General features: G+C 41.7%; 1 protein-coding gene across 2 annotated transcripts in view; it reads left to right on the top strand.

The window, feature by feature from the left end:
• Positions 1-12,027, top strand: part of LOC126481361 (TM2 domain-containing protein CG11103) — a 37,260-nt gene that overhangs the window by 12,789 nt on the left and 12,444 nt on the right. The window lies entirely within an intron of this gene.

Raw genomic sequence — 12,027 nt, forward strand, 5'->3', positions numbered from 1 at the left:
TTTTTGGCCTGACCATAACAGACGATGTCGTATGGGACCCTATTGCTATCTCCAACACCTTGGGCCACAATTTTGTAGACATTTCGAGCTCCACTCACTATCACCCTGCCTTCCTCCATTGGAGACGAGTGGAGGAGGCATGGGTGATACCCTTCTATTCTCAGAATTGTGAGTACTACAATGCTGCCTTTTCTGTGAGGGAGCTAGGTCATGCTCTCACTTCATCCCGATCCTCCACCCCAGGGCCAGATGACGTTCCCATCCAGATGTTGCAGAACCTTTCTCTTGCAGGCAAGCACTTTCTCCTTCTTACGTACAATCTCACCTGGGCAGAGCGCACGTTTCCCAGACGCTAGCGTGAAGTCACTGTCGTATCCATACCTAAGCCCGGTAAAGACAAACACCTCCCTTGTAGCTACCACCCCATTTCTCTCACCAGGTATGTGTACAAGGTGATGGATTGTATGACTCGTGCCTGGCTGGTACGATGGCTCGAGTCTTGCAACTGATGTTGTCCCCAGCAGATACCCATGCCGTTTGTCTGCCGTGCCTGGCCACCCATCCTATGCCTCCTTCTTTGATGACTCCTTTGATTGCCAGTATGGGGCACAGCCCTCTTCTCTTTTACCTCCTGGAGTTTGCTTTTGGCTATTGTTCCAGCAGCTTCTCTTCACACTACTTACAACTTTCCCAATGGGTGTGAACCCTTCACCATCTTGGCTTCACCTTGGACTTCAGTTGGACTTCTCAGAGTAGAAATAAAGCTGTGAGGATGAGGTGTGACTCATGCTTGGGTAGCTCAGGTGGTAGAGCACTTGCCCGCAAAAGCCGAAGGTCCCGAGTTCGAGTCTCGGTCCGGCGCACAGTTTTAATCTGCCAGGAAGTTTCATATCAGCACACACTCCACTGCAGAGTGAAAATCTCATTCTGGAAACATCCCCCAGGCTGTGGCTAAGCCATGTCTCCCCAATATCCTTTCTTTCAGGAGTGCTAGTTCTACAAGGCTCGCAGAAGAGCTTCTGTTAAGTTTGGAAGGTAGGAGACGAGGTACTGTCAGAAGTAAAGCTGTGAGGGCGGGGCATGAGTCATGCTTGGGTAGCTCAGATGGTAGAGCACTTGCCCGTGAAAGGCAAAGGTCCCGAGTTTGAATCTCGGTCCGGCACACAGTTTTAATCTGCCAGGAAGTTTCCTATCAGTGCACACTCCGCTGCCGAGTGAAAATCTCATTCTTTTACAAGAGCTATTGATTGGAATAACTAGTCTAATGAGTACAGAATATGGTTTGACAGTAAACCAATGAAAGTAATTAAAAGTAGCAAAATGAGAATAGCGAGAAACTCAACATCAGTATTGGTGATCATGACATATATGAAGTTAAGGAATTCTGCTACCTTGGAAGCCAAATAACCTATCATGTATGAACCAAGGAGGACATAAAAAGCAGACTGCCACAGGCAAAAAGGGTGTTCGTGTTTAAGACAAGTCTACTATCAAACATTGGCCTTAATTTGAAGAAGAAATGTCAGACAATGTACATTTTGAGCACAGCATTGTATGGTAGTGAATCATGGACTGTGGGAAAACCAGAAAGAAGAGACTCAAAGCATCTGAGATGTGATGCTACAGAAGAACACTGAAAATTATGTGGACTGACAAGATAAGGAATGATTAAGTTCTCCTCATCTCCTCAGAATTGGCAAAGAAAGGATCATATGGAAAATACTGGCAAGAAGAAGGGGCAGACTGACAGGACATGTGTTCAGACATTAGGGAATAACTTGTGTGGTACTAGAGGGAGCTGTAGAGGGCAAAAACTGTAAAGGAATACAGAGATTAGAATACATCCAACAAATAATTGAGGACGTAGGAGGGAAGTGTAACTTTGAAATGAAGAGATTGGCACAGGAGAGCAATTTGTGGCACGTGACATCAAACCATGACATAAAAAATAAAATAAAATAAACAGCTTTCCAAAACTTTATAAATTGAGGGCAAAGTTTTCAGTATTTGTAAAAACACCAAAAATAGGTATTTTCAGCCATCCTTTACAAAAAAGTATGTTCTGCAACCTCTGACAAGGGAACCTCCCCATCGCGCCCCCCTCAGATTTAGTTGTAAGTTGGCACAGTGGATAGGCCCTGAAAAACTGAACACAGATCAATCGAGAAAACGGGAAGAAGTTGTGTGGAACTATGAAAAAAATAAGCAGAATATACAAACTGAGTAGTCCATGCGTAAAATAGGCAACATCAAGGAGAGTGTGAGCTCAAGAGCGCCGTGGTCCCGTGGTTAGCGTGAGCATCTGCGGAACGAGAGGTCCTTGATTCAAGTCTTCCCTCGAGTAAAAAGTTTAATTTTTTATTTTCCGACAATTATCAAAGATCAGGCAATCACATATAATTAACTTCGCTCTCCAAAATTCCAGGACATGTTCAGATTTGCTTGGACATATACAGGATTTGACGGTCTACACACGGAAAAATATGAAAACGTTAAAAACATATGTTTTGACAGAGCATAGGGAAAACTGTGCGACTGTGAAACTGTTGCATTCATTTGTTGCAGTTTATGTGACAAACTCTTGTTTTCATCACTTTTTTGGGAGTGATTATCACATCCACAAGAAAACCTAAATCGGGCAAGATAGAAGAATATTTTTACTCATTCGCCAAGTGTACAAGTCAGGTGGGTCGACAACATATTCCTGTCATGTGACGCACACGCTGTCACCAGTGTCGTATAGAATATACCAGACGGATTTTCCTGTGGAGGAATCGGTTGACCTATGACCTTGCGATCAAATGTTTTCGGTTCCCATTGGAGAGGCACGTCCTTTAGTCTACTAATCGCACGGTTTTGCGGTGTGGTCACAAAAAACAGACACTAAACTTATTACAGTGAACAGAGACGTCAATGAACGAACAGACAGATCATAACTTTGCGAAAAGAAAAAAATTAAAATTATCACTTGAGGGAAGACTTGAACCAAGGACCTCTCGTTCTGCAGCTGCTCACGCAAACCACGGGACCATGGCGCTCCTCAGTTCATGTTCTTCTTGATGTTGCCTATCTTGCACATGGACTACTCAGTTTGTATATTTTGCTTATTTTTTTCATAGTTCCACACAACTTCTTCCTGTTTTCTCGATTGATCTGTGTTCAGTTTTTCAGGGCCTATCCACTGTGCTAACTTATAACTAAATCTGAGGGGGGTGCGATGGGGAGGTTCCCTTGTGAGTCATTTTCATTAGAAAGAATATGTTTTAAACTACTTAAAAAACTAGACTCAGTTTTTGGAATTCAAGCATATAAGGCCCCCAAAAATAATGACAAGGCAAAGGCATAGTGAAAATACACTCATATTCTGCTAGTACTCAAATCTGACATTCTTTATTATGTTTAGCAGTTGCTTAGTGGTATTTTGAGAAATTAAAATCAGAAATCCTAATGATTAGGAAGTGGACTCAATCAGAAAAGTGTAAAAACTGCAAAAAGTAGTCTTTTTCATGTCTGTTTGGTGCAATTTTTGCACTTGATTGTAAACTAACTTTTTAATAAGCTAGGGACTTGACACTTTCAGCATAGCTCAAAACTGGATGACAGTGCAATGTTAGAGTCCAATCAGTGAAGGAAACTAAGAAAATTAGGGGAAAAATTCATGTAGTTGCAGATTTTGATCCATTGGTAGAAGGGAGTGCCATGAACAACATACTAAAAATCACAAGTGATGTGTGGTGAAGATGGGGAATGGTGAGTGGAGGGGGGGTGGGGGCTAAAGGCCACTTTTTTATATTTTTCTTGAATAACTAGAAAACTGCAGCTTCTAGCAAAAAAGTTTTCTAATACATAATTAAACTACATTAGATTTCCTACAAAAAGGGTCCAGTTCGTCTTCCCTTTTAGGACCAATAATTTCCATGGAAAAATTCCAGATTATTAAATATAGTTTTTAAATGATATAAAATAGTGTGTATTGTTAATTGAAGCACAGATTAGCCAGTTGTAATAGTTTTGGTAGCTGGGTATGTTGGTTGGATGGCAGGCAGCAGCAGAGTAGTAGTCTGCAGTACTAAATTCTCTTTATTAATTCATCTTACCACAGCCCAATACAAGATGGTGGTGACTTGGCCAAGGAATCCTGTTCCCTCATGTATTGTTGACACTCTGAATTGCTGATAGAGCATGGTGTTAGCTGACTGTGACCTTCATGACATTACCTACTCCACTGGTGATGTTTCTTCACACTTGGCAGCCTCTGCAAGGCCCATTGTGCCGGTGGTAGCACAATCCTCGCCCCACATCTCTACGGTGTGGGAAGGCAGCTGATACTGTGTCGTAGCGGGCAGTCACCCACTGCCCCTGTGCTGGTGGTTGCGGCTGCTACCCTGGGTAGGAACTGGCTCACTGTAGCCCAGGACTGAACAGCTTCAGGGCAGACTGCTCCAGTGTAGGTATGAACTGCGATCCTCAATCCGCATCCTGTATAGTGGCAGGCGACAGAGCCCCCATGCTGGTTGAGCTGCGGTACTGACAGAAGTAATTTTAGTACAAACGGCTCAGCTGTATATACTCTTCACGCTGTGCCTGTTTGCCCTGTGCTGTGCCTTTTTGTGCACACATTAGACACCAGTATGTGTGTACCACATCTTAGTGGATTAGAACTGTATTAAGAGATAAATTGTGTTCTGGCGGTGCGACAGGCTGGAGAGGGGTTGGGGTGAGGGGGGGGGGGGGGGGGGGGAGGTGGAGTGTGAGTATAGGGAAGACATGTCGCTGGGTTGCGGTTCTGTCGCCCTCCTCCATAGCTCTGCACATGGAAGAGCAAGCGGGCAATTTCCCGCCCTCTGTGTGTCACAAAATACGTCTACAGGATGTTTCCCACATCTTATGCAGTGCACAGACGTGCCCTCAAAATGTTACACTGCTAGAGAGGAAATTGATTCTTAGTCATCTTGTATGGCAGATGTATCATTCATCCGGGAAAGACAACTTTCCCTCATCATGCACGCTCCTTGCTTTTTAGTTTACCTAGCATTTCCTGTCCAGTTCTCTTACACGATTAGACAAAATAACATCACAGTGCTCCTGTTTATATAGTGAAGAAATTTTTAATTTATTGAGTACTTATTTGCATTTGTTAAGTTAGCTGATATGTAAAACAAGCTCAACAAGTGAGCTGTCAACTGTACACCACAGTGCAGAGCCTGTCCCAAGTGAAATATGCTGTGGCCCAGCCTGGCTTGGGTCACGTCAGGTCAGGTCAGCTCAGCTCAGCTCACCTTCCCTGCTTCACCCTGTCATACCCTCACCACACAATTTATCAATTAATACTGTTCTGTTGCACTTAGATGTGGTATACTCATTTTAATATTGGTTGTTAGCCCATTTCATTTAACAACAAGCATTAATTTTATATCATTAAACATTATTAAAAATAATCTGTTATTTTTCCATTCTCTGCAACATGGAAACTGAATAGGGTTTTTTTAGTAGAAAATTTAACATAGTTTAATTTTGTACTGGAAAAGATTTTCGGTTTTTGAGTTATTCAAGGTAAACTTAAGACTCACCTCTAGAACCATCTCCCCTCCCCCATGCTCCATGCTCCTCCCATCCCTTCCCCACACTCACACTCCACTGATCAGGACTTTTAGTATGTTGTTTCTGGCACTCCCTTCTACCACTGTACAAAAATTTTGTCTAAAGGTAGATGAGCTTATTATCCTAGGGATTGTTCTGAAAATTATTGATTTGTTGTTCAGGATACAGAGCAAGGTTTCCACGAGGAAAATAATCAAGCATCAATCCATCAGTTTGTCATGTATTGTCGTCAAAATCAGAACATGGAGTCTGAGTTTTTGTATTGTCAATAGCTGTTTGTGACATGCCACAATAACTGTTAATGTTTTTTCTGAAGGAGCTGATTAAATGTGTAAAAATACAGTTTGCTCATATTTCCCACATCCATTATTTCAGCAATGGGTCCAGCACCCAATGGAAATGAGATGAGCGTTTGGCGTCATTGGCCGGGAGGTCCCCTGTGGGGCAGGTCCGGCCGCCTTGGTGCAGTTCTTATTACATCCGATGCTGCATTGGGTGACCTGTGTGCCAGATGGGGATGAAATGATGATGAAGACAACACATCAGCTATGGTCATCTGCTTTCTTGTTTTTGATCTCTTCTCCCTATTTCTTGCGTCTCTCTGTGGTTTTCTTGTCCTGTTTTGTCCATTGTAGTGTGTGTTGTCTTATCGTTCTTCTGGTTCTTCCTTTCTCCTGTTATTGTGCCATGCGTTGTCTTTGTTTTCTTCTTTCCCATGGGTAATTGTTCTACTGGGAACAAGGGTCCGATGACCTCACAGTTTGGTCCCTTCTCCCCTCCCCCCTTTTAAACCAACAAACCGACCAGGTAGCTGTTGTTCTTGTGAGAGAGTCTATCACCAATAGGATCTCTTTTCCAGTGAGTCCTCTTGTCAGTAAAGTGAAGAACTGCTGTACATTTACCTGGAGTGATATGGAGTTGACATTTTGGTTCACCACATTCAGAGAAGATCAAAAGTAAGGGGATGGATACCGGTGTATTTTTTACACTTCAAAAGAAATGTTTTACTGATAATGTTTCGGCATACAGGATAATGCAGAAGGGGGTAGCTTGAAGACAGAACTGTGAACATTGTGTTATAAAGAAATAGGAACATTATTTTAACCATACTAGTCTCTGTTGAACTCTGTGGCTGTTATTAATTTATGGATTTTGATGAAAAATGCAACCAGGCACAAAGACCTTTAAAAACCTGTTTCAAGGTCTTGGTGGCTAAATGTGTTCTCTATCAACAATCCTTAAGAAATATGAATGACAACATGAAATCAATAAAATATCAAAACTATGCTAAAACATTAAGAAAACAGATAATTGCCTCCAATTTAATAGTGATAGTTTCTATTACTAGTCCTCCTGAGCCCACAAACACAGTGCTCCTATGGTAGCTACTTCAATGATGCAGCAGGAGAAACAGCCATTTCCTGTGTCACAACAAAAGACTGCTAGTGTTTTGTTGCAACATGTACTCGTCTCCATACTGCCCATTCATCCATAAGAGCAGTACACAATATGGAATTGGAATGTCTCGAACATCCACCTTGCTTATCATATCTCACCCTGAGTGATGCTCGTGTGTGCCAAGATTTAAACTGACTAGTGGCCTCACTTCCCAATGGCTGAAAGAGCCACAAGGCTAAAGGGCTCTGAACAGTGATTGCAGAGGAGTGCTGTTGTCTTCATTTCCAGAAAACAAGAGGGAAAATTACTCTGTAGGGACAAAAGAAAACAATTTAAAAAGAGATCTAATTATGTTGACCCCATCTGGAATTGAACCTATGAAAACTGATGTAGCACCACATTTCAGGTTAACAGTGAATTATTCCAAAATAACCTGTACCACCTCCTTCCTCCTTTCACTTCTTTCCCATACCTGAAATTACTGAAATGGCCACCATCACCACCATGTTGAGCTTTACAAACTGATAGCTACCTACCCTGCTGTCTCTGTGCCTATATGAGGGACAAGATTTTTAGAAAACCAACAAGCCATTGGTAGAAACTGTCATGTCAAATGCTAGTTGCCCCCCCCCCCCCCCCCCCCCCTCCCCCAACCTCTCTCTCACTCTCTCTCTCACACACACACACACACACACACACACACACACACACACAGAGAGAGAGAGAGAGAGAGAGAGAGAGAGAGAGAGAGAGAGAGAGAGAGAGAGCCACAGCCACAAGCATATTGGGAAATCATTTAGCATCAGTCTGAGGTGTCAGATTTGGAAAGCCAGGGGTATGGAATTGCAACCTGCCAGAATCCCCAAGAAACTGAGGATGATTAAGGAAACGACCAAGGTATGGCATACTTCTCTTCAAACCCCTCATGAAGAAGCCGTCATACTGCCAACTATACATCACCCACACAAAACTGACACAGGAGTTCATCTTATGGCAAGAAGATCCCTTTGATGGCAAACCACTGAGTGCACACATCTGAGACTAAAACTAAAGCCTTGGAATTTTCTTACACCTGTTACATGCAAACGATACAATAATAGCTGGACAAGTAATATGTTTCATGAGGGAAAGTAGATGTTACAGCAATATTTTACACCTTTAGCAGTTTCATGTTAGTTTGGGCACATAGAGTAAGTTCTTCTCTCTGCAACATTGGCCCTGTGCACAGTGTAAATATTTGACTTTTTACACTAATAATCACTTAGGTTCTAGAAAGTCTTACATTTCTCATCCAATTTTAGACAGAATAAATGTTAGTGGTACTGTAATCCATCTGTAGTGTATCCTTCATCGATATCAGTGAGGAACAAATACAGAGTGTACCTCTCGGCACAGGCACTTGGTGTGAGGAGGTGGGAGTGACCTCTTCGCTGTGGCCTCTTCACCACTGGTACCTTCCCTCCTCCTCTCTTTTAGCCTAATGTAAAACTGCGATGGTTTTGAATTATCTGGACTTTAACCATAGTGACATTTTATCCTTTTATTTTACCATTTTAGCTGTATTTAATTAGGAAGAAAGGAATGCTTGATACATGCACTGTTTGGTATCTTTAAAATTGTAATCATCCACATTGGTTTCTAAGGGGTCAATTGTCAAATTAATTGCTCTTGTTCTTTAGAAAATTGCCCCATGTAATTTCTGAGTCTCATGCATTTGCCATCAGTTTACATAAAATATTTAATTTTTCTAGGTAGTACCTAACAAACTAATCATGCATGTAGTTAATCACAAAATCTTAATCCTGTTAATGCTTTGCTTTAAAGACACCCATCTATTAGAGTGCGGGAATTACAAAGATCATTAAAAAAAATTGACTTTTTAAAAAAAAACTCTATTAATATTATGTACTATAACATTTATTTTTCAGTGTAATCCCCCTTGAGTTCTGGCCTCACCTATTGCCCTATGAGTGATCAGGCCACTGTTCCTTCAGCAGTATCTGAGGAGGAACATGTGGGCAGGAGTTTTCTGGTTGTCAGGAGCTCCAACATTAGGAATATTATGGAGCCCCATAGGCAGATAGTGTTCAGCCAGTATGCACTCGGTATGTCTGCCGGGGAGCCACATTTGGGATGTGGAGGTGGCCTTGCCCGTGGCTGACGAGCATCCAAGGTGCAGTTGTTTGCAAGTTGTGGGCCACACTGACACCAAGGACATCTGTTGCATGGGTTCCGAGGCCATCCTCAGTTCATACAGGCGACTGGCGGAGGTGATGAAGGCTGCTAGCCTCGCACACAGGGTGCAGGCAGAGCTCTCAATTTGTAACGTTGTTCCCTGAGTTGATCAGGGTCCTTTAGTTTGGAGCCAAGTGGAGCGTCTCCACCAAAGGCTATGTCGATTCTGTAATGGTCTTGGCTTCAGATTTCCAGATCTGCGTTATTGGGTGAGGAATTATCAGACTCTCTTTGATAAATCAGGGGTTCACAATACAAAGGAAATAGCTATTCGGTTGGTATGGAATTTTGGGAATGGTAGACATCAAAGAAATTCTAAAGTGGATTGCTCGATTTTTTAGCTATAGGTTTTAGCAGTGCTAAGTAGTGTGGAGAAGCTTTGGGAACATAAATGGGAATCCCTGGAGGAAAGAAGACATTCGTTTCGATGAATAGTATTGAGAAAATTAGAGAACCTGCATATGAAGCTGACTGCAGAATGATTCTTCTGCCACCTACATATATTCCACATAAGGACCACGAAGATGAGATCCAAGAGATAGAGTTCGTATGGATGAGTATAGGCAGTCTTATCTCCTTCACTCTATTTACGAGTGGAACAGGAAAGGAAATGATTAGTAGTGGTGCAGGGTACCATCCGCCACACACCACATGGTGCCTTCCAGAGTATGTATGTAGATAAGGATATGAACTTACGCCAGCAATAGATAAGTTTCTCAGTACCCTGTGCAAAGAATTCTGGGGTGTATGTGTGCCTAACCTGTTACGCAGTGCTGCCTGGACTTCATCATCAGTGGACCTTGAGCCACTTAAGAGCTTCTTTCAGTGGGTTAAAAATGTGATACTCTGAAGCTGCCATGTCCAGGGAATATGGGTTGGGGGAGGAGGAAGCAGATGAACTTCAGGTATTTGGTTGTCTCTAAGGTGATTCTAGCACATGCCTTTCCTTCATATTACATTGCACAAACTTTCTTGAACATCAGTACATCATGAACAGTACGATGGGCTGATCTAACACTAATCTTCACCATAGTTGCAATGTCACTCACCATAAAATGCCTGTTTTCCCGTGTCAATTCTCACAGTGTTGTTCTTACAGACTGTGCATATAGTGCATCCTGGGTGTGATGTATCTTCAACACTTGTTACGCCCCGTTTGAACTTATATGCCAACTCGTACACTAGTGTTCAACTCAAACTGCTTCCACCCTATTGCACTGCCATCCAATAGTGAATTTGGGTTGGTTTCAACCCTTTAACTAATAGAAATGTAATGACACTACACTGCCTCATGTTGGTGCAAACCTGTAAGTGTGCCACCATCTTGTTTCACTGATTCCCAGCATTCTGTTCATGATGCATGTGTACCAGGCCCATCTGACAATAGTTCTATGTCACACCTAAACATATCAAAGACGCACAAACTTTGGCCAAGTTTTGTATTTCTTATAGTTTTTCTGGTTATTTATTAAATGGACCTTATATTTTTGCATTCATATGAAATAATGAATGCAGGAACAGTTGAATAGCATGAGTAATATATGCATGCTTCTAATCAATCTGAAAGGAGGATTCTTTCCATTTGGTCAGTGCTGAATGCCAACTGCTGTTGTACCCCAGAAGAGCATAGCTTTCAGTCACCTTTTCATCTCCAGTTATAAGACTGCAACAAAATGATTCTGTGCACATCGCACAGTGACAATTTAGTCATACTTGTCTCAAACTTTGCTCCTTAATTGTGTGAAATTTTATAGTGACAATTTGTTTCAGTCACCTGGAACTCTTTCAGTTGCTGTACTGACAGTTTTATTCTTGTAAAATGTATGTGCTTCTTACTCCAACTTAAGTGCAACTATTTTAAGGTGTCCGAATTAAGTTAATGCTGCATTACTTTTGTATTCTTTTACTGCTGATGTTGCAGAGGATTGTTACATAGCTTCTTTTTTAATTTTCAGGCAGTGCTATAAAAATGGATTTGTACTCTATTTAGTTGTTAATTATGTTTTGAAGCATGCCGCATTGCTGTAGTAACATATCTGTGCAAGTGATGGTACTGCATTGAAACATGTCCAAGATCATGTTAATAAGACTGATGGTGAAACCTGTGAACTGCTGTTTATCAACTTTTTGGTTTTGCTGCCTAGTTGTCATTTTCCCTTACACAGTTGTATGAGGACTTCCCCTACCTGTTTTTGTCAAATATTGAGTACAGATGGATAGTTTAAATTCCAACTGAACTGTCAGTGGTATACACTTTTTTCCACCCTAGCAATTTTTCTGACACTATTTAACAATAAAATAGTTGGCCAAAATTGAAAAATCAACAGAAAGGCTATGTCAAAATGAAAAAAATTTAAGTATCAGAAATGCCTTTTGAAAATACCATTCTCCAGAACAAATGTTAATAGACGCTTATGAGCAGATATAGTGGACTGAGATTTTTCCCAACGTGGTTCAAGCAAACTGAGCACTGGATACCAAGCTGAATCCTCTGCCTGTGTTGATCAAATTATCTGCAGAAATTAGTTGCCTGCACCATGATGCTAGTATCTTTGCATTTCACATTTCTAACTGTCTACCTGTGTTGATCAAATTATCTGCAGAAATTAGTTGCCTGCACCATGATGCTAGTATCTTTGCATTTTACATTTTTAGCTCACAGGTGAGACACTTTTCAGACACACCTGATTAGATGGTTGGATGAGGTGGGCATAACGGTTGCATTCCTTACATCTTTGTCCAACAATGCGGAATGTCATATGTTAGACAGGTGTTGGGAAACAACTGCTACAG

Source organism: Schistocerca serialis, chromosome 5 (genome assembly GCF_023864345.2).
Source record: "Schistocerca serialis cubense isolate TAMUIC-IGC-003099 chromosome 5, iqSchSeri2.2, whole genome shotgun sequence".
In the NCBI taxonomy this organism is placed as follows: Eukaryota; Metazoa; Arthropoda; class Insecta; order Orthoptera; family Acrididae; genus Schistocerca; species Schistocerca serialis.